General features: G+C 39.7%; 1 long non-coding RNA gene across 1 annotated transcript in view; it reads right to left on the bottom strand.

Moving 5' to 3' along the window:
• Positions 1 to 23,753, bottom strand: part of LOC129635985 (uncharacterized) — a 41,817-nt gene extending 18,064 nt beyond the window's left edge. Inside the window, exons 1-2 of the long non-coding RNA XR_008706572.1 lie at positions 23,095 to 23,753; positions 22,306 to 22,469 (exon numbers count right to left, since the gene is read on the bottom strand). This is a non-coding gene — a long non-coding RNA (uncharacterized LOC129635985). The remainder of the gene's footprint in view (positions 1 to 22,305; positions 22,470 to 23,094) is intronic.
• Between the last annotated feature and the right edge of the window lie 475 nt (positions 23,754 to 24,228).

Raw genomic sequence — 24,228 nt, 5'->3', positions numbered from 1 at the left:
GGGAGATGGGGATTGACATGTACACACTGCTGCTGCTGCTGCTGCTGCTGCTGCTGCTAACTCGCTTCAGTCGTGTCCGACTCTGTGCAACCCCATAGACAGCAGCCCACCAGACTCCCTGTCCCTGGGATTCTCCAGGCAAGAATAATGGAGTGGGTTGCCATTTCCTTCTCCAATCCATGAAAGTGAAAAGTGAAAGTGAAGTCGCTCAGTTGTGTCCAACTCTTAGCGACCCCATGGACTGCAGCCTACCAGACTCCTCCATCCATGGGATATTCCAGGCAAGAGTACTGGAGTGGGATGCCGTTGCCTTCTCCGATGTTCACACTACTATATATCAAATAGATAACTAGTAAGAACCTACTGTATAGCACAGAGCTGCTGCTGCTGCTGAGTCACTTCAGTTGTGTCTGACTCTGTGCGACCCCATAGACGGCAGCCCACCAGGATGCCCCGTCCCTGGGATTCTCCAGGCAAGAACGCTGGAGTGGGGTGCCATTGTCTTCTCTAATAGCACAGAGAGCTCTATTCAAAACTATGTAATGACTATACTGGGAAACGAATCTAAAAAAAAAAGAGTAGATATATGTATAACTGATTCACATTACTGTACACCTGAAACTAACACAACATTGTAAATCAACTCTTCTCCAATACATTTTTTAAAAAAATTACCAATAATCCTACTACTGTCTTTTATTACAGATTATGTTCAGAGTTTGGTTTGGTTTTTACATTAGGGAGAAAAATCTATGGGCTTCTCTAATAGTAAGTTTTTCAGAGATGCCTGTCTTCAATGCCTGTCCTGTTCATCTCTTACCCATAAAATAATGAATTATGTTTCCTTAATATTCATATAAGGGTGGTCACTTTCTTAATAAACTCAATGAGTTTGGGAACTCTATTACAGAAAAATAACAAACAAAAATTAATAGCACTGATATTTCTCTTAATATTTCAAATTATGTTTCTGGATTTCTTTAACAAGACTTTGGTTATGGAATAATGCCAACAGTGTTGCACTGGATTCTGCAAATGTCAGACTTTTCAAGCATTATTAACAAGTGAAGGACTTCCCTGGGGTTCAGTGGCTAAGACTCCATGTTCTCAGTGCAGTGGGTCTAGGTTTGATCCCTGGTCAGGGAACTAGATCCCACTTGTTGCAACTAAAAGTTCATATGCTTCAAGTAAAGGTCCCACATGTCGTAACAAAGATTGAAGATCTGTGTGCCACAGCTAATACCTGGTGCAGCCAAATTGAACCCATATCTCCTGCATCACAGGCAGATTCTTTACCAGCCGAGCCACAAGGGAAGGCCAAGAATACTGGAGTGAGTAGCCTACCCCTTCGCCAGCAGATCTTCCCGACCCAGGAATCAAACCAGGGTCTCCTGCACTGCAGGCAAATTCTTTATCAACTGAGCTATCAAGGAAACCCCAAAATGAAAGTGAAAGTTGCTCAGTCTTGTCCGACTCTTTGTGATCTGATGTACTATACAGTCCATGGAGTTCTCCAGGCCAAAATACTGGAGTGGGTAGCTTTCTCCCTTCTCCAGTGGATCTTCCCAACCAAGGAATCGAACCGTAATCTCCTGCATTGCAGGTGGATTGTTTATCCAACTGAGCTATCAGGGAAGCCCCACAGCCAAATAGATAAATCAATAAAAGTAAATTAAAAAAAAAAAAAAAAAAAAAGCACAAGTGTAGCTCCGGCACCTGCTGATGGGCATGGACATCTTAGCAAACTGCAAAAACCTCACTTCCCCAAAGGCTGGAACAATCTATGGGATTTGACTAGAATAAGTATGCACATTTAGTGGTCCCTCAACTGTAAACCTGCCAGTAAAATTGAAGCCATATCTGTAGCTGACATTAACAGTCAGAGCTCGAGAGGACTGGATACCTAGTTTTCCTGAGTTGCAGAATAGTACCTGGCTTCCAAACAAATACTTCAACCTTTTCAATAAAGAGCAAGAGCTGACCTTGTCATAAATGCCCTACACTAGAGAGAAGACTGACAAAAGTATCAGGGAAATTTTGTACAATATTTAACTGTTATCTTCTAGAAAAAAAGTAACATTTTAATTTTCCCAATCCATCAATTATTCAACAAATAATCATTGAGCCCCTATCATGTATAAGGTTAATTGTCCAGGCTTGAGTTCTCAGTTATATCCAACTCTCTTTGCAACTCTATGAACTATAGCCCTCCAGCCCCCACTGTCCTTGGGATTTTTCCAGGCAAGAATACTGGAGTGGGTTGCCATGCCCTCCTCCATGGGATCTTCCTGACCCAGGGATCAAACCAGCATCTCTTGTGTCTCCTGCATTAGCAGGCGGGTTCTTTACCACTAGCGCCACCTGGCAAGCCCCGTAAACCCTCACCTTCACACCAACTTGCTACTGACCTATCTTTTATAAGGAGAGTCCAGTCTACCATGTTAGATATTTGTCACAGAGGAGAAAGGATTTTAAAAGACCCAATTATTGTCCTCAAAAACTCATAAATTAGGGAGAGGAAGACAATTTGTAAGTTAGTTCTCTAGGTGAGGCAACATCAGCCTAATATATTCAATACAAAATAAGGTCCCAGTGACCTCAGTGCCCACCCTCAGCCAAAAACCTTTTTTTTGTTGTTGTTGTTTTACTTTTTGGTCACCTCACAGGCATGTGGGAATCGAATCCATGTCCCCTGCAGTGGAAGCATAGAATCTTAACCACTGGACAGCTAGGGAAGTCCCAATCCATTTTATTTTTGAAAATCCCATTTCTTCCACTAAAATTTTGGGAAAAAAATTGAAAAACTATAAATAAGGAAAAAGTTTGAGTGTCACATTAGACACATGTTGTGAAGAAGAAAAAAAATCAGATGTTTTACTTATAAATAATTTCATTGGGTTGGTGCTCATTTACTCACGGCCCTCTGCTTGTTGGTATAATAACAGGTATCTACCTTGAGAATATATATTTTTACAAAATATTTTGGCAATCTGCCTGACAGGCTGCAAAATTCCATACATAATTACATATATTATATTACAAATTATATGTTGAGAAATATCTCGATGAAAAAGTTACATGAAAGTCTCTGCACCTTTATCTTCCTTATCAATTTCATTTAAAATACCCAATACATCACAAGAGAAATGACTTTTCTAACTTGATAATATGAAAATTTAACTCTAGACCAAAGAGGTTAGATGTACTTTATTATTTCTGTTACTTAAAAAAGTTTCAAAAGCTGATACTTTTTTGATGAACTATAAAATGCAAGAAAAGGAAAGGCAGAAAGAGACACATCTTGTTTAATTTTGGACAATTGAAGAGAACTTTTGCGTTTAACTTCCATAGCATTTTTCCATTTAGAAGGAATGTATTTTAATGTACATTCTAGTCAACTTTACTTTAGATACCACTCACCCAAGGCACTAATTTTAACTCTCATTTGGATTATTTTCTAGCTTCATCCCAATGCTTCTCTCACGGCACATACTGAAATTTTTCTGCTCATGGGATGATTATCTACAAAATAGGACTTAGTCTCCAGCTGTCCTTTTCCCTGATGACCCCATAAAACAAAAATGTTAAGTGGTTTTATATGCCAAGGAGCCAGAAATTTGAAAATAGATAAAACATAACCTATTACTCTCAGTGAGTGGTGGAGACACACAAATAGCTGCATTAAAGCATGAAAAGAACTATATAGTAGAAGTATCTACAAGGTATTTAAAGAATATGAAAGATGCAATCAACCTGTCCCCATTTGGGGGTGTAAGGATTAGGGAACACCTCACACAAGATGCTGAGGAAGCTTAGCTTCTCCTTGAGCTCCGCTTAGGTTAAAGTTTTCCTGTCTAATCAACATGGCCATGTTAGGCAAAGAAAACCTGTGCCTGAAACCTCATGGTATTTTCAGGGCTTTTACAGTGGCTTAGTGCAAGTGGGCAAATTATAGTTCACAGGCCAAATCTGCCACCTGTTTTCACAAAGCCTGTAAGCTAAGAATGTGCTTTAAATTTTTAAATGCTGGGGGAAAAGTCAAAAGAATAATAAGAGCAGATGAAAATTACATGAAATTAAAATTTCAGTGTCCATAAATAAAGTTTTATGGGAATACATCCATGCCAGTTCTTTTGTGTATTGTCAATGACTGCTTTAGTGCTACAATGGCCGAGCTGAATAGTTGGGACAAAGCCCTTTTGTCCACAGAGCCTAAAATATTTACTATCTGGTTCTTTAGAGAAAGTGTGCCATGCCTTCCTTTATGAGACTTGAGCAGAAAGTCTGGAGGAAGTAGTGAGATGCAAGAGAAATAATGAGGGTTTTCCTTTCTTGATAGCATGAATGTGGAAATAGGTGATAAAGAGCTAGTGAAACAGGAAAGTTTTAAAGAGTATAGCAATAATGTTGGATTTACACTTGGGTAGTTTGAAGAACAAAACTAGAATCAAAAGGAATGGTTAGATGGCCAGTGCTGTGATGGTGAAGGTCTGGGCTAGAACAATTATAGTAGAATCAAAAGGGAATGTTTGGTTATCTAATATCAGCTATCACCTGACATGGGCATCCCTGGTGGCTCAGATGGTAAAGAATCTGCCTGCAATGTGGGAGACCTGGGTTTAATCCCTGGGTTGGGAAGATCCCCTGGAGGAGGGCATGGCAACCCACTCCCCTATTCTTGCCTGGAGAATCCCCATGGATAGAGGAACCTGGCGGGCTACAGTCCATAGTGTTGCAAAGAGTCGGAAATGACTGAATGACTACATAGCATAACACATCCCCTGACATAATTAATTATTTTTCATATGGTGGTGATAACATTGAAGAACCAAAGCTACCGAGGGTCAACCATGTAAAGAAGATTCAGGTTTAAAGATGAAGCAACCCACTGAAGAACACTGATTTTTCTCTACAGCTTATAAAAACATGATTTAAATAAAGACCCAAGGCAATGCAAAAAAATACCTTCTCCTTTTTCCAGGTTTATTATCTTCATCAATGAAATAAAATATTCACCCACTCCAGAGTAATATTTATCTAATTAATATTGGATTATGTGTAAATGTATGTCAGGTATCAGCCACACCTATATGGAGAATTAATAAAGCTTCATGATGATCTCAATATAAAGGGTGAAAGGAAGAGGAGACCTTAGCTTCTGATTTGCTTTCAGGATGATTTATGGTGCCATTAACCAAGACAAGGGCTAAACCTTTCCCCTTTTTTTATCTCTTAGGAAAACTATATAAATATATATACATATATATATTCATGTATTATTAATATATATAGTTTTATATATAAAAATTCACTTAAGTCCCAGATTCTGTCCCAAAGATGTTTACTCACATTTGATGTGTTCAAATGAGGAAGTACAGAATGCAAACAAGAAACAAAATAACAAAATCATTCATGTGAAACATCAAGATGGAGATGGGAAACCGTGGCACTTATTTGTCAGTGTGGAGAAGTGTGATTAGGGAATGCTTCAGGTGATTGAAATAGCATGTGCAGAAAGCCAAGGGATTCTGAAATACAAAAGATAGTCCATATATTGGGGGCTCACAGTTTGAGGTGGTGAATAGGAAAATAAGAATGGAAAGTTACTTGGGATCATAATGCACACAGACTTATCAAGCCAAAGAGTTTAAAAGTTTCTCCCGACAGCAATTGGAGTTGTTGAAAATGGAGAAGGTTTAAGCCATAAGCAACTTAATCAGAATTGAATTTGTAAAATATCACTCTGATTTTGGTTAAAGGCATACTGAGTAAAAGCAAGGCTTGAAACAGGATCGTTTTGGATTATAATTGGACTGTTTAATACATGGATGAGACCTTAGATCTGGCCTGAACTGAGGTAGGGGCAAAGAGGTGTGGGCAAGAGTGGGAATATTTGAGGTTGTTAAGGGTAGTGATCGATTGACGATGCAGTGAGAAAGTTTATAAAGCAAGCTGTCTGGGCACATCAGTATAAGGAGGGTCCTCACTGTAATGAGAAACTTAGAGGCTTAGAGGCAAAGATGAGTTTCGTTTTGGACAGGTCAAGTTCATACACAGGTATGAACTGAAAAGCTCTCTAGTCTAGCGAGGGAGATTTGGGTATCATTGGCAATTCACTCCAGTGTTCTTGCCTGGAGAATCTCGGGGATGGCAGAGTCTGGTGGGCCCCCATCTATATGGTCGCACAGAGTCAGACACGACTGAAGCGGCTTAGCAGCAGCAGCAGCAGCAGTACACAAAGGATGAGAGTGCAGGATGGGCCTAAATGTGATGACCCAGGAGGAATTTACAAGTAAGGAGACAAAGAGTAGGGTCAGGACCCTGGAAAGTACCTACTTTTAAGGAATGAGCCTTGGGAAGGAGACTTCAGGCTTAAGCAAACTTCTAGAATTCGCAGTCACCATGTTTCTCTTGTCAGCATAGTGATATGTGCCCTCCTCCTATTTAGAGAGAGGCATAGGGTCCCAGTGAGCTCCTCTATGGCTCACCTCTGGAGATGGGAAGAGTGTCCTGCCTCATCTTTGTGGCTGCCCTCGGCTTGCTCTACTGATGACCCTAACTACTCTCAGAACTTTTGTTTTCTCTGCACGAAGTATGGGTGGTCCCTGAGTTGGAAACTAGCTCTTAATGGTCTTTCCTACTGATTCAGTTCATATATCATATTTTATTACTATTTCTCTGGGTTCAGTTAGGGCAAACCCCAAGAGGCAGTTCAGTTCAGTTCAGTAGCTCAGTCGTGTCTGACTCTTTGCGACCCCATGAATCACAGCATGCCAGGTTTCCCTGTCCATCACCAACTCCCAGAGTTCACTCAGACTCATCTCCATCGAGTCAGTGACGCCATCCAGCCATCTCATCCTCTGTCGTCCCCTTCTCCTCCTGCCCCCAATCCCTCTCAGCATCAGAGTCTTTTCCAATGAGTCAACTCTTCGCATGAGGTGGCCAAAGTACTGGAGTTTCAGCTTTAGAAGACATCCCAGGGCTGATCTCCTTCAGAATGGACTGGTTGGATCCCCTTGCAGTCCAAGGGACTCTCAAGAGTCTTCTCCAACACTACAGTTCAAAAGCATCCATTCTTTGGCGCTCAGCCTTATTCACAGTCCAACTCTCACATCTGTACATGACCACAGGAAAAACCAAAGCCTTGACTAGATGGACCTTTGTTGGCAAAGTAATGTCTCTGCTTTTGAATATGCTATCTAGGTTGATCATAACTTTCCTTCCAAGGAGTAAGCGTCTTTTAATTTTATGGCTGCAGTTGCCATCTGCAGTGATTTTGGAACCCCAAAAAATAAAGTCTGACACTGTTTCCACTGTTTCCCCATCTATTTCCCACGAAGTGATGGGACTGGATGCCATGATCTTAGTTTTCTGAATGTTGAGCTTTAAGCCAACTTTTTCACTCTCCTCTTTCACTTTCATCAAGAGGCTTTCTAGTTCCTCTTCACTTTCTGCCATAAGGGTGGTGTCATCTGCATATCTGAGGTTATTGATATTTCTCCCAGCAATCTTGATTCCAGCTTGTGTTTCTTCCAGTCCAGCATTTCTCATGATGTACTCTGCAAATAAGTTAAATAAGCAGAGTGACAATATACAGCCTTGACGTACTCCTTTTCCTATTTGGAACCAGTCTGTTGTTCCATGTCCAGAGTGGCTCTTAATTCTCAGCTATCTTCAACTATCTTCTGCACCCTGCACTGGCCCAGTGGAATTAAAAAATATATGTATTTATTATTTCTTTGTCAGTAACAGGTCTTTGTTGCAGCATGCAGGATCTTCTTTTTATTTTATTTTATTTTTAAACTTTACATAATTGTATTAGTTTTGCCAAATATCAAAATGAATCTGCCACAGGATCTTCCATCTTCATTTTGGCGTGTGGAATCTTTTAGTTATGGCATGTGGGATCTAGTTCCCTGACCAGGGACTGAACCTGGACCCTTGCATTGAGAGCACAGTCTTAGCTACCAGACCACCAGGGAAGTCTCCAGTGAAATTTGCTGCTCTCTATTATGTCCCACAGGAATGAAAGATTTGAGGAAGTACTTCATCTCACCATCCTCACCACCTCTATTCTGCTAGAATGAAGTCAGTTTGCAATATTGTCTCTCACCAGAATTCCCATCTCCAAATCTACCTAGAACTGCTATTGACTCTCTTTCTACAAGCTTCCCCCTCTAAGAGGCGAGAGGATGGTATTAGAGCTCTTACATTGATCTAAAATGTTCTTTCTATTCTTAGCAGCGTTCTTCAGATCTCACCCCAATTCAGAATATGCTCCCTGAATAGTGGAAAACTATATTTTGTTGTTACACATTATTCTCTTTTCTGAGATTTTAGATATGGAACGCAATGCCCTGATTCAGCCAGACTTTATACTTGACATGCAAAGAAAAGTCCTTAACATTCCAAAGCACTTTTTCTTCTCAAGTGCTTGCCTCTTGCCATTCAGAGTCGCTTTTAAGATACTGCCTGCTATGGCCTTATCAAAAAAAAAATACATAATGAAAGTCAAAAACACTGGTTCTTCATTCTTCTTGGATTCTTTTCCTCTCTTTCTTGGGTAATAATTCTAAAGTCTTTTTTAAAACTACATATATTTACGTTAATTCAAAATGTCCAAACCAAAATATGTTAGAATCTATTTTAGAGTCTATAAAATTTTAAGATTCCAGTGGGTAAAGAATTTACCTGCAATGCAGGAGACTTAGGAGAAGTGGATTCAGTCCCTGGGTTGGAAAGAGTCCCTGGAGGAAGGCATGGCTACCTACTTCAATATTCCTGCCTGGAGAATCCAATGGACTGAGGAGCCTGGTAGGCTTAGTGTCCATAGAGCTGAATAAAGTTGGATACACTGAAGCAACTGACCATGCGGGCATGCACAAGCCTATGAACAAATGTTACTTACCTAGAACATAGATTGAGTCATTTACTGAGACAGGTTCATTTTGACAGTCACATAGTTAAGGCTCAAGACCATCCCCAAGGAAAAGAAATGCAAAAAAGGCAAAATGGTAGTCTGAGGAGGCCTTACCAATAGCTTTGAAAAGAAGAGAAGTAAAAAACAATGGAGAAAAGGAAAGATATACCCATTTGAATGCAGAGTTCCAAAGAATAGCAAGGAGAGACAAGAAAGCCTTCCTCAGTGATCAACGCAAAGAAATAGAGTAAAACATTACAAGGGGAAAGACCAGAGATCTCTTCAAGAAAATTAGAGATACCAAGGGAACATTTCACACAAAGATGGACATAATAAAGGACAGAAATGGTATGGACCTAACAGAAGCAGAAGACATTAAGAAGAGGTGGCAAGAATACACAGAAGAACTATACAAAAAAGATCTTCACCACCCAGATAATCATGATGGTGTGATCACTCACCTAGAGCCAGACATCCTGGAATATGAAGTCATGTGGACCTTAGGAAGTATGACTACAAACAAAGCTAGTGGAGGTGATGGAATTCCAGTTGAGCTAGCAGTTCTGTTCAGTTGTTCAGTCATGTCTGACTATTTGTGACCCCATGGACTGCAGCATGCCAGGCCTCCCTGTCCATCACCAACTCCCGGCATTTACACAAACTCATGTCCATTGAGTCAGAGCTATTTCAAATCCTAAAAGATGTTGCTATGAAAGTGCTACACTCAATATGCCAGCAAATTTGGAAAACTCAGCAGTGGTCACAGGACTGGAAAAGGTCAGTTTTCATTCCAATCCCAAAGAAAGGCAATGACAAAGAATGTTCAAACTACCACACAATTGCACTCATCTCACACGCTAGTAAAGTAATGCTCAAAATTCTCCAAGTCAGGCTTCAGCAATACGTGAACCATGAACTTCCAGATGTTCAAGCTGGTTTTAGAAAAGGCAGAGGAACCAGAGATTAAATTGCCAACATCTTCTGGATCATAGAAAAAGCAAGAGAGTTCCAGAAAAAAACATCTACTTCTGCATTATTGACTATGCTAAAGCCTTTGACTGTGTGGATCACAGCAAACTGAGGAAAATTATAGAAGCAACAGTTAGAACTGGACATGAAACAATGGACTTGTTTAAAATCAGGAAAGGAGTATGACAAGGCTGTATATTGTGACCTTGCTTACTTAATTTATATGCAGAGTACATCATGTTAAATGCCAGGCTGGATGAAGCACAAGCTAGAATCAAGATTGCCAGGAGAAACACCAATAACTTCCGATATGCAGCTGACACCACTCTTATGGTAGAAATCAAAGAGGAACTAAACAGCCTCTTGATGAAGTTGAAAGAGGAGAGTGAAAAAGCTGGCTTAAAGCTCAACATTCAGAAAACTAAGATCATGGCATCTTGTCCCATCACTTCATGGCAAATAGATGGGGAAACAATGGAAACAGGGACAGACTTTATTTTTGGGGGCTCCAAAGTCACTGCAGATGGTGACTGCAGCCATGAAATTAAAAGATGCTTGCTCCTTGGAAGAAAAGCTATGACCCATCTAGATAGCATATTAAAGAGCAGAGACATTACTTTGCCAACAAAGGTCTATCTAGTCAAAGCTATGGTTTTTCCAGTAGTCATGTATGGATGTGAGAGTTAGACTATAAAGAAAGCTGAGCACCGAAGAATTGGTGCTTTTGAATTATGATGTTGGAGAAGACTCTTGAGAGTCCCTTGGACTGCAAGGAGATCCAGCAATCCATCCTAAAGGAAATCAGTTCTGAATATTAATTGGAAGGACTGATGCTGAAGCTGAAATTTCAATACTTTGACCACCTGATGCAAAGAGCTGACTTATTGGAAAAGACCCTGATGCTGGAAAAGATTGAAGGCAGGAGGAGAAGGGGATGACAGAGAATAAGATGGTTGGATGGCATCACCAATTCAATGAACATGAGTTTGAGTAAACGCTGGGAGTTGGTGATGGACAGGGAGGCCTGGCGAGCTACAATCCATGGGGTCGCAAAGAGTCGGGCACGACTGAGTGACTGAACTGAACAGATATTCATGGCAACAAATAATTATGGTTTTAGACTTTCAATAAGAACTTTTGTACAGTGATAGAAAATGAACAGGATATAAAGAAGAGAGTAAAACAAATGTCTTTCTTATATAATGACACAGTGAATGATACAGTATTATAGAGTAAATTTTATCACAGTAGCTTTTTCAGCTTTGTCAGAAATCATGAAATTAAATAAATATTTCTGAAACCTTATTTTGTGCTTTATGAACAAATCCTACTTTTTTATGTCTATCTATATAAAAAATTAAGTAGGAAAGTAATACTTTTCTTTACAATAATTTAACTTTAATTCTAATAAGTTAGGAAAGTCCATTTTAACATTAATTTTAAGAACATTAATATATGGAGTTTTTTATTATTTCAAAATATGATTTTTATGTTAAAAAGGCTTCAGGGGAAAAGAAATCACAGAGACAGAAACACACATTAGATGATGTTTCAAAATATTAACCCTCTATACACTTTTACACAGAAAATATCTCATTCTTCTCATCCCTCAACCTGGTGAATTTTTCTTAATTTTAACCATTTTTTAAAATTGACATCCAATTAATTTACAATTTTGTGGTAATTTCATGTATATAGCAAAGTGACTCAGTTTTATATATATATATATATATATATATATATATATAATTCTTTTTAAAATTCTTTTCCATTATAGGTTATTATAAGATATTGAATATAATTCCAGATGCTACAAGTAGGTCCTTGTTATTTATTTTATATACAGTATTGTGTATATCAGTTCTTCGGTGCTCTGCCAAAGAATCAATGCCTTCGAACTGTGGTGATGGAGAAGACTCCTGAGAGTCCCCTGGACAGCAAGGCAATCAAACTAGTCAATCTTAAGGGAAATAAAACCTGAATACTCATTAGAAGGACTGATGCTGAAGCTGAAACTCCAGTATTTTGGTCATCTGATGTGAACAGCTAATTCATTGGAAAAGTCCCTGAAACTGGGAAAGAGTGAAGGCAGAAGGAGAAGAGGGCATCAGAGGATGAGCTGGCTGGATGGTATCACCAATGCAATGGACATGGACTTGGGCAAACTTCGGGAAATGGTGAGGGTCAGAGAGGGCTGGCGTGCCTCAGTCCATGGGTTCGCAAAGAGTTGGACATGACTGGGAGACTGAACAACAACAAAGTGTTGTTATATATATAATTACTAAGTGCTGTTGTTATATATTAATCCCCACTGAACCACTTGTTTGCAGTTCTAGAGTGCAATCTCCTTGAAAGTAGAGGGCATCTTATTTATTACTCCTGCCTCAGATGGTAAAGAATCTGCCTGCAGTGTGGGAAGACCTGGGTTAGATCCCTAGGTTGGGAAGATTCCAAGGAGGGCATCGCAACCCACTCCAATATTCTTGCCTGGAGAATCCCTATGGGCAGATGAGCCTGGTGGGCTGCAGTCCAAGGGGTTGCAAAGAGTCGAACACAACTGAGGGATGAAGCACAGCACGTCAATAATTAGCATGTTACCTAGAACAGTATGAATGCAATGAATAGTTGCTAAATAAGTACACGAATGAAGGCTGGTACCTCTTTACAGATAAAGAGACTGATGGCAAAGACATATGCCTACAAACATGTCTGCTATAAATCCAAAATTAAAATAACGAACATATAAAAATCTGTATAATTTTACGAAAAGATTTTGTCACTAGATTGAAAGCAAAAATTAATTTTTCTTTAAACATTCAGCTAAAGCTATACTCAAAATCAGAAAATAACTTACTGATTATAAATTGACAGTTTATTTAGACTAACATGAAATTTATTCAAAGTTATTATGGTAATATGGTCTTAAAACATTGAACTTCTCCAGAAATGTAGGTTTAAATTCTAGCTGTTTGACTTGGATGATTTATTAGATTTCTCTGAACCTAGATTTTTCTTTCCCCTGCTTTCTTTAACTTGCTCCTCCCCTGAAAAAAAACTGTAAAAATTAAATTTAGCCCTTAGAAAATAAAATTTAAAATTTTTAAGTCCTTAAAACAGAAAAGAAAGGAAAATTAAATGTGTATCCTGTTTGTGACATAATCACATGGAAACTGCTCACAGTAATTTCATTGCCTATTGAGATATAATTTAAGGATAAAAAATGTTAAAAAAAAAAAAAAGCCAGGATATTAAACTCTCTCCATTAATCATACTGCTGGCAATAGTGTTGGTAGTTGGCAGGCTATATTGTTACCCTGGAACAGTTATATATGGATTGTGGAATAAACTAATTGAGTAATTATGTGACATTCTAGTTATATTCATGACGTGATTGTGAACCAGAATTCTTAATTCTTGTTGGGAGAGAGGAACAAAAGAGGTACATATAGAAGACATTAGGCAAAAATAAAATAAAAATTAAAAAATAAAAAACACTGTACAAGCAACTCCTACAGCTCAACTCCAGAAAAATAAATGACCCAATCAAAAAATGGGCCAAAGAACTAAATAGACATTTCTCCAAAGAAGACATACAGATGGCTAACAAACACATGAAAAGATGCTCAACATCACTCATTATCAGAGAAATGCAAATCAAAACCACTATGAGGTACCATTTCACACCAGTCAGAATGGCTGCGATCCAAAAGTCTACAAATAATAAATGCTGGAGAGAGTGTGGAGAAAAGGGAACCCTCTTACACTGTTGGTGGGAATGCAAACTAGTACAGCCACTATGGAGAACAGTGTGGAGATTCCTTAAAAAAACTGGAAATAGAACTGCCTTATGATCCAGCAATCCCACTGCTGGGCATACACACTGAGGAAACCAGAAGGGAAAGAGACACGTGTACCCCAATGTTCATCGCAGCACTGTTTATAATAGCCAGGACATGGAAGCAACCTAGATGTCCATCAGCAGATGAATGGATAAGAAAGCTATGGTACATATACACAATGGAGTATTACTCAGCCATTAAAAAGAATACATTTGAATCAGTTCTAATGAGGTGGATGAAACTGGAGCCTATTATACAGAGTGAAGTAAGCCAGAAAGAAAAACACCAATACAGTATACTAACGCATATATATGGAATTTAGAAAGATGGTAACAATAACCCTATGTACGAGACAGCAAAAGAGACACTGATGTATAGAACAGTCTTATGGACTCTGGGAGAGGGAGAGGGTGGGAAGATTTGGGAGAATGGCATTGAAACATGTAAAATATCATGTATGAAACGAGTTGCCAGTCCAGGTTCGATGCACGATACTGGATGCTTGGGGCTGGTGCACTGGGACGACCCAGAGGGATGGTATGGGGACAGAGGAGGGAGGAGGGTTCAGGATGGGGAACACATGTATACCTGTGGTGGATTCATTTTGATATTTGGCAAAACTAATACAATTATGTAAAGTTTAAAAATAAAATAAAATTAAAAAAAAACACACTGTAGTCCTGATATTGAATTAAATATCAATAGAATTCATGATTACTTATACTTACTTGTTCATGTTAATATCTATCTACACTTGTATATCAGAGAAGGCAATGGCAACCCACTCCACTACTCTTGCCTGGAAAATCCCATGGATGGAGGAATCTGGTAGGCTACAGTCCATGGGGTTGCTAAGAGTCAGACATGACTGAGCGACTTCACTTTCACTTTTCACTTTCATGAATTGGAGAAGGAAATGACAACCCACTCCAGTGTTCTTGCCTGGAGAATCCCAGGGACAGGGGAGCCTGGTGGGCTGCCGTCTATGGGGTCGCACGGAGTCAGACACGACTGAAGCAACATAGCAGCAGTAGCACACTTGTATGTATAGTTTTGTGTGTGTATGTATTTCTTCACTTTATTAGTTAAAACAGTTGAAAACAATGATGAACCCAATAGCAATGAACATCTTTAGCACCCAGATTGCGGTCTCCAAGTACATCCCTCACTAAAAGAAAACATCCTTAGAGATATGCTAATTCCAAATTTGCAGTAGGCAAAATATAAATCTGAATCATCTTGCTGTGTCAGTTAACAAGGAAGCTATAAACAGATACTAAAGTCATGTCAATAGAACTTAGGGTTCAGCTTAACAAGGTGCAAACTGGCTAAATATGGGTTATGTTTAGCTTTAAAAATAATAGTTACTGTGAATGGAGAAAACAAGTATGGTTAAGTTCATGAGTTCATAAAGGGGTTAAAACAAAAACAAAACCCTAACCAGTCACCTTTGGAGAATGATGAAAAATCAATTCATTATCTTGAACATTGAAAGGTAAAGGGAACACACCAAGCATTTATTCTGTGCATGCTATGGAACTATACTGCTGGGCAAAACCAAATAAAGGAGGACAAGAATAAATTTGCGTAAAAGTATTCCAAGTAAAAAAGATCAGAAAAAATTATAGTTCGATATTTCTTGAATGGCACCATTTTCTAAGCCCCCAGTTGGACTTAGGCAGCAAGTGTTAATGATTACTGACATCACCAAAAGAGAAATAGCCAGACATTAGTAATTCCTGATGGGAGAATTCACTGTCTTGGCAAGGCAATTCAACCAGAATCTGCTCAAACCTCTAGAGTTACCTTTAATTTATAGGAAATTCACAATACAGAGCAATATGTTAAAATAATTCTACAAGGACATAATATATACAATCCAGACTACAGGAAAGTCTAGAGATAAATGTCAACCAATCCCCAAAATATAATCTATTTAAATCCTGATTCAAATAACTGGGAAAATAAAAATATAAAAGCTATCATGATGGCTATGAATAATTAAATAGTGGGTTAGGACAAAGACTTAAGTTTCTATTTTCCTTATGCTACAAAATATATGCCCACCGAAGGAAAATGCAATTTTGGACAGAGTAGTAATTAGCATGGTCAGTATAAACCACATCCCTAAAAAAATATAGTTTTTCTCTTACACTGCCTGTGGAATCATTTTATTAGTTATGATAATTTATGTTTTTAATCTTTTCAGTTAATATACCCAGAGGCAATGAAACTGAAGCAGCTAAGAAGGCAGAAATGAATATAATATTATGCATAAATCCAAAAGCATTAAAAAGCAACTCTATTCTTTGGTTTCTGCAATCAAGTAGGTCAAAATGCTTGATGTTTCCCTGGTGACTCTGATGGTAAAGAATCTGCCTGCAATGCAGGAGATGCGAGTTCGATCTCTGGGTTGGGAAGATCCACTGGAGGAGGGCATGGCAACCCACTCCAGTATTCTTGCCTGAGAAATCCCATGGACAGAGGAGCCTGGCAGGCTACCGTCCATGGGGTCACAAAGAGTAGGACAAGCCTAAGTGACTAACACAATAGAAGTAGTGGTCTATTTTCTTACATGTCTAGGAAATCATCTTCCTGAATATGGTACTCTCACAAATCTTATGGCTTCAAATTGAGAGGTTTCAATTTTCCAATAACTTATTTAATTAAAAATAAATATTTCACATGATGTGTGACTTACTCTTTTTTTCTTGGTCTGTAGTGAGAAATGGCACCCCACTCCAGTACTCTTGCCTGGAAAATCCCATGGATGGAGGAGCCTGGGAGGCTGCGGTCCATGGGGTCGCTGAGGGTCGGACACGACTGAACGACTTCACTTTCACTTGTCACTTTCATGCATTGGAGAAGGAAATGGCAACCCACTCCAGTGTTCTTGCCTGGAGAATCCCAGGGACGGGGAAGCTGGTGGGCTGCCGTCTATGGGGTCGCACAGAGTCGGACACTACTGAAGTGACTTAGCAGCAGCAGTGAGAAATACCATTAGATGTCTCCCCTGCTTTAAGGCTCAGATGCTTCTAGCTTCACCAGACAATGCTAGCAAAAGCTTCCAGGTTTCCAGTTCTGAGCCTCTGGATATCTTAGGTAAAGGTAATATCTTTTTGATTCTGAGTTATCAAGCCAATTTACACTTCTCTATTTTAAAGCTGTCCTTTGTTACTAGAAGCAAAAATAGCCATTATTTTCCTACCAGAACACTGTTTTGATGCAGGAAGTAAGTATATACATCAAAAAGATACTAAGCTCCTTTTTTATCTTGTTCTATAAGAAATAACAGTTCATAGCCATACCCATGCACAATCTTCACCTGACTTGAAATCATCCTTAATTTTGTTTGTGCCACTCAAATACTTTCATGCTGAGAGCACGGCAAATTATAATCTTTATTGGATAATTAAGTAATTTAAGTAAAAGTGAAGTCGCTCAGTCGTGTCCAACTCTTTGTGACTCCATGGACTGTAGCCTACCAGGCTCCTCCATCCATGGGATTTTCCAGGCAAGAATACTGGAGTGGGGTGCCATTTCCTTCTCCAGGGGATCTTCCTGACCAGGGATTGAACCCAGGTCTCCCGCATTGCGGGTAGACATCTTCCCGTCTGAGCCACCAGGGAAGTGTTTCTCCTAATGTCAGACTAGCTAACTCTTCTGAAGTCTACTGCAATAATAACTCATTTAAACAAGTAAACCACTTTTTTTTTTTCACATTTCAAAGGATCCACTTAAAATAATTTTCTTTTTCTAGGACTCAAAGACAATGTTATTATGGTCCCCTTTTAGACAGCAGAATTAAAATTCTGCAGTGTGACCATTTCCCCAGTTATAAAATGTATGAATAGCTAAAATTTCTCTTAATGAAATATAACCCATCTTTTAAACTCATTATTATTTACTAAGACTTCACCACTTCAGTGAATTTTTAATTATTTTTGAAGCTATTAATAAAAATGAATGAAGACATTTAACAGGGATGACTAATCAAATATTTAAAGCCCACATAACTTCTAAGTAGAAAAATCATAATTCATTAAAATCATGACAGGTTTTGGCACATACTACAGGTTCAAAAAATATATTTTGAGTGAATACATGAATAAATATTGTGGCCATTATTGCACTGTATATAATGAGTTTTATACATAGTATGTTTAGCCATCCATACTGTGAACTCCAGGAGGGCAAGAAAAATGTTTGATTGCTAAAACAACATCTGGGATGCAACAGATAATAAATATTGAAGGAACAAAAATGAGCAAGTCTCACTGAAGAAAAAAATTATCCATTCATGTTGCTTAGACATAATCTTATAGTCAATGCTACCTTTGACTTTATAATTAACTTTGATATGATGACACGACTGAGCAACTGAACTGAACTGAACTTGATATGATGAGATGCAATGATTATTTTATACATTCAATATTTTAATCAAAGATACACTGTGGCTGTTATATTACCTTTAGATGTTTTTTGCTGCTGCTGCTGCTGCTAAGTCACTTCAGTCGTGTCCGACTCTGTGTGACCCCATAGATGGCAGCCCACCAGGCTCCCCAATCCCTGGGATTCTCCAGGCAAGAACACTGGAATGGGTTGCCATTTACTTCTCCAATGCATGAAAGTGAAAAGTGAAAGTGCCGTAGCTCAGTCGTGTCCGACTCTTAGCGACCCCATGGACTGCAGCCTACCAGGCTCCTCCGTCCATGGGATTTTCCAGGCAAGAGTACTGGAGTGGGGCGCCATTGCCTTCTCCGTAGATGTTTTTTTAATTTATTCCTAATCTTCAATACTATTAGAGAGACAAGGAAAATGATATAATTATACACAGAATAGCTTGTGGATGTTCCAGGTGGATGTAGTTGTGTATTTATTTCAGATTTCATAAATGCTGCCCAAATGTACCGATTCTCTAAGACTTTCAGTATTGGAGATACCCACAGCAGAGATCAATGCAGAAAAGCCCATTCGGGTGAGCTTCTGTTTCAGGTGTGGTAGTAGGCAATTGATGCTTTGAGCTGAATGAATAATATGGTGAAACAGTGAATTAATGATGAGGCAAGCAAGAAGCACAGAGTTAAGACAGAGTTTGAAAAGGTAGTAGTCCGTGTGCCCAAGAGGCAAGGATGGGAGTTATGTTACAGGAATGCAGGTGTAAAACATATGTAGGGAGCTACTTTAGTGTAGCTTGTTAAGACAAGTTGGGGTGATGACATTAAAGAAGCAGACAATTTGTGGATTCTAACATTCAACAAATGTTGACACAATGTCAAGTACTGGGAACATAAGGTCAATAAACAGAGGTCCAAATAATCAACTGGCTTATGATCCAGCAACCAAATCTTGAAACTTGTAAATAAGTTAACTACCACAATCTACTATGGATACTATAATAGATTTCTAAATAGACCAGAGGATAGGACACAAGGTAGGGAATGTGAATTATTCCTAGATTGGGGGGAAATTGAAAGGGAAGACTTCCTACTTCAAACCCAGTGGAATAAACAAATAAGTGAACAATTAAGATACAGTGTATTGATAGTAAGTGCTGCCACAGAAGTATCCCAGGATGAGTCTAATAACACGATTACTAAGCCAGCCTCTGATACTAGGCTATAAAGCAGAACATATAGATGTGACTAAGAAAAATATGGATATTTTTTAGTCCAAAATTAATTTACAAAATTATCAAAAATGTATGCCATAGACTCCTTCATCATATCCTTGAGCTTCATCCCAGGTCTAAATGTCACCCCACCCCTGAGCCCTGGTCTGAGATAGGGAAACATGGGGATGGATTGAGTCTGGGATTTAATGACAGATACAGAAGAGGTTAAATGCTTTGGCTTCTAGGGGTTTTGTTATCATAGAAAGGTACTTGGTCTTTGTCCCTGGTTTCTGGTACAGTCTCTAAAACCCTTGGAATTTCCGGAGTAATAAGGGTGGTAGAAGTATCTTTTTGACTCTTGGCAGGCCCTAAGGTAGCCTTTGGCTAATCACCAAAAGACCAAGCCTTGATCTTTAAGGAGGTTAAAACTTTCAGGCCCCAGCATCTAGGGAGGTGACAGGGACTGAATATTGACTTAATTGCCAGTGGGTAATAATTTAATCAACCATGACTATGTAACAAAACCTACTATATATATATATATATATATATATATATAATCCTACACAATGGTGCTCAGAGAGCTACAGAGTTGGCAAACACACCTAGGTGTTGAGAGGATGGCACACTCCAAATCCACAGAGACAGAGGACACATCCAGAACTTGCTCAGGACACATCCAGAACTTGTCCGAGATGTCTCTCTCTTTTTTTTTTTTTTTTTCTGCTTTTTTTTTTAAATTTTATTTTATTTTTAAACTTTACATAATTGTATTAGTTTTGCCAAATATCAAAATGAATCCGCCACAGGTATACATGTGTTCCCCATCCTGAACCCTCCTCCCTCCTCCCTCCCCATTCCATCCCTCTGGATGGAGATGTCTCTTTATCTGGCTGTTCACTTGTATTCTCTATAATACACCAGGAAATGTAAGTTAAGCACCTTTGTAAGTTCTGTGAACTATTTTAGCAACTTATTGAAATGGAGGGAATCGCCAGTTGACAGCTGCTCAGTCAGAAGGATGTAAGCCCAAGGTTTAAAACCGGTCTCTCAATTGGGGGCAGTCGGTGGAATTGAACCCTTAAACTTGTGGGAGCTGATACTCCAGGCAGTGTCTTCCTGATCAAACTGAACTGAATTGTAGGACACACAGTTGGTGTACAGAGAATGAGAAAATTAGTTGTTGGTGTTGGAAAAGTCGGAATGTCAAATGTCTAAGATAGTCAAAATATCAGGCACCAGAAAGATTTTTGGTGAGCTGAGTCCTGAAGGCTGACTCAGATTTTGGCCAATTGAGGAGGTCAAGGAAATGGAAGAAAGCTGTCACGGTCAGAAGGACCAGATAGGTAATGATGCAGGAATTCGAGAGAATGTGACTTGTCCTAATCTGGATGCTGGCATATGGGAAGCCAAGCCAGGAACCCAGAAAAGATGAAGTTGAAAGACAATCAGAGCTGGAATGAACAGGGTTCTGTGTTGTATTCTCAGTTAAATACAAATATCATCTTGAACACTCCTGGAGGATTGTAAAGAAGCAAGTTGAATGACTATACAAATGTTAATGCAAGACTAAAATTCCATTTCTTTGTCAGGCCTTTATTTATTGTACACATTTATTGTGGCTCCCTAGCTACAACTGTCATCACGGGTTTCCAAGGATTTTGGAAATACTCAGCTGCCATCTGAGATCCCTGAAAGATTCTGCATTGTCTTTAGGTAAAACCTGCATCCTTCAACTTATCAGTACGAGATCCTCACTAGAGTTTCTTCCCTGTAGAAGATGCTATGTGCTCTCTACATGGAACTTGGTTCACAAGAAAAAGGATATATTAGTCCTCTTTTGGGGGGGAGGGTTGGCTCAAGGAAAACAAGGGGCTTCCTGGGTGGTTCAGTGGTAAAGAATCTGCTTGCCAATGCAGGAGATGTGGGTTCAATCCCTGGGTTGGGAAGATCTCCTAGAGAAGGAAATGGCAACTCACTGCAGTATTCTTGCCTGGGAAATCCCATGGAGAGAGGAGCCTGGGGGGTACAATCCATAGGGTATTGAAGGGTTGGACACAACTGAGAGACTGAGCACACAAGGAAAACAAATCCATACCAGACCCTCCCTTGGTTTAGCGATTTTGATCATGCACTTGAATACATGTAGCTTTCACAGTTGAAATTGAAGAGCACATATATACTCACTTAGTCTGGTAATTTATCAGATATGAGATGGAAGGCCAGCTGAGATCTTGAATTTCCCAATCCTTAAATCTCCCAACAGCTTCTGTTAAGACTATGCTTCTGGGTTACTAAGAACAATGTGTCATTCAGAGAATATACTCACACTAGAGTAGTTCTCAAAGTCTGGTACAGAGCTCTTGGGAGTCCTTGAAAGGATTCAGTGGGTCCTCAAGGTCAAAACTATTTTCTAGTAACACTAGTAGTTTGTCTTTCACCATGTTATCTGCACTGGTGACACAGAGCAACAGTTGGTAAAGCTACCACTGCCTCAGAACTAATCAAGGCAGGGGCAGCAAACCAGACCAGCCATCACTGTAGTTTTCACTTGCAATGAAAATGGAAAAGGCCATGTTCCTGTAAGAATGCCCTTGATTGTGAAGTCAAAAATATTAAAATATGATTATGCTCAATCATGAGTACACAGCGTTTTAATATTCTAGATGACTCAATGAGAGGCACCCATAGAGAACTCTTGCTACCTCCCAAAGTATGATGAAGAAACGGAGCAGGACCCTACGGTCCTTGCTCCTCATGTCCTGTGCCTGCCTTTGGTCTGTGGAAAACTTTAGCCGAAGAGTAAGTTTAATCAGAGACCCTAGAACATGCAGAAACAAAGGAAACAGTCAAAGGAGACCAAATAATAATAGTTTAATCATTAAACAAAGTCAATGACCTTTAGTTTCTCCTCAAGGCCTGTAGAGTCTTCCCTAGTGGCTTAGTGGTAAAGAACTCACCTGCCAATACAGGAGATGTGGGTTAAATCCCTGGGTTGGGAAGATCCCCTGGAGAAGGAAATGGCAACCCACTTCAGTATTCTTGTCTGGAAAATCTCATAGACAGAGGAGCTTGGCGGGCTACAGTCCATGGGCTTGCAGAAGAGTCAGACATGACTTAGCAACTAAAATAACAACAACAATAACAACAGCAAAGGCTATAGATAGGATTTTGAGCCATATCCTGTAAGCTGTCTTATAGATACTGTAATCCCCACCAAGTGGAAGAAGTTAATGACATGATGATCAGACTGTAGCCATGACATAAACTGCCACATTTCTGAGAACTGGCCGCAAGAAATGGTAACAAATCAACTCTGGAATGGAAGATTAACTGTACCTAAAACAACCAAGATGATGCTGGTGAGACCACCAATGATCAATTTCAAGATGACTGTCAGAGCTGACTATGTGGTTTCTGCATGTAGCCCCTTCCCTCAACCTATAAAGTTCTTGCCCTCTGACTGTCAAGGGAGGTGGGAAGACTTGGCCTTTGGACCACCCTGCACACCACCCCCCAGTTGCACACATTCATAAAGCAAACTTTCCTTTCAACCAATCTGGCCTCTTTATTGGCTTTTGACCAGTGAGCAACTGGAACTCCATTTTCAGTAACAATACTAATTGCAAGGAGATGCCCTTCGAGTGTCTGGAGCTGAGCTGACCTGGGAGACAGAGGGAACCGAGCTGTCATGTGTCAGAATAGCGCATCAAAGCAACAAGCCAAAAATGAAAGAGTTAACCACTTACCGAGAGACGGTGTAAGCAAGAGCCTAAACCAGGAGGAAACACCAACTCCCCCTGTTCTGCTTTTCCTGTGGAAAGGCTCACCAGTCAGGTGGACCAGCAGGAAAGAGGGCTCAGGGTGAGGCTGTGAGTGGAAAAGTACTGGTACTGAGTCAGAGCAGGGTGGGGAGTGTCTCCAAGGGTTTCTCCTCCTCCCCTATAAGTACAGGCACCTGAGGAAGACCTCTGCCCAAGGCCTCAGAGAAAAGAGACCTAGAAATGAAGGCACCTGGGCTAAAAAAGGAAATATCGTTCAAAAAGCATGAGAGACAGGGGAACATGAGTTCTCGACACAACTCTGCTCAGGGTCCAGTGACTGCCTGTTGACTAAAGGGTGGTGTGGGCAGGGCAGGAGCCCCCATGAGCCTGCCAGGCAAAGCCTTTACAACGGCCTCTGGTTAGGCCTGAAAAAAATCACATACGAGTTTTTCATCAGGAGCCTGACTCATGAAGGATGTCACAGGGAAAAGTAATTGAGTTGCAAGCTGAACAGGCTCCTTTGTCACGAGGCACCATTTTTATCTGAAAAAAAGAACTGACAAACTGTGGTTATTGAAACTGAGGTATTTGGCAGACATTTTCTCAAAAATGAACAAAGTGAGCCTGTCACTTCAAGGAAAACAACTGAGATTATTTGTTGCCAAAGACAGAATGTAAGCTGCCAAAGAAAAATTAGAATTCTGGAGCACTGGCATTCACCAAGATGGGCTTGGCCACTTCATGATAACTGCAGACTTTTGGGAATGAGTTCAGTGGTGATGCTAATGATTGTAGGTATTATGGCTTGAAGGGCATCTCTCAAAAAAGGTAGGTTGAAGTCCTTACCTCCAGGACCTCAGAATGTGGCTTTGTTTGGAAATAGTATCTTTACAGAAATATTAAAAATCAAGTTTAAATGAGGCCATTTAGTCCAATAAGACTGGCGTCTTTATAAAAAGGGGGACTTTAGACCCAGAGACTGAGATACATGGAGGGAAGATAACATGAAAATACACAGAGAGGACATCTGGAAGACATATGACCGGAATGATTGGAATGATGAAAGATTGCCAGCATACCACCAGAGGCAGAAAGGCAAGACAAGATTCCCCTATAGGT

Source organism: Bubalus kerabau, chromosome 21 (genome assembly GCF_029407905.1).
Source record: "Bubalus kerabau isolate K-KA32 ecotype Philippines breed swamp buffalo chromosome 21, PCC_UOA_SB_1v2, whole genome shotgun sequence".
Lineage (NCBI taxonomy): Eukaryota > Metazoa > Chordata > Mammalia > Artiodactyla > Bovidae > Bubalus > Bubalus kerabau.
This window is presented reverse-complemented; position numbering and strand designations above follow the sequence as displayed.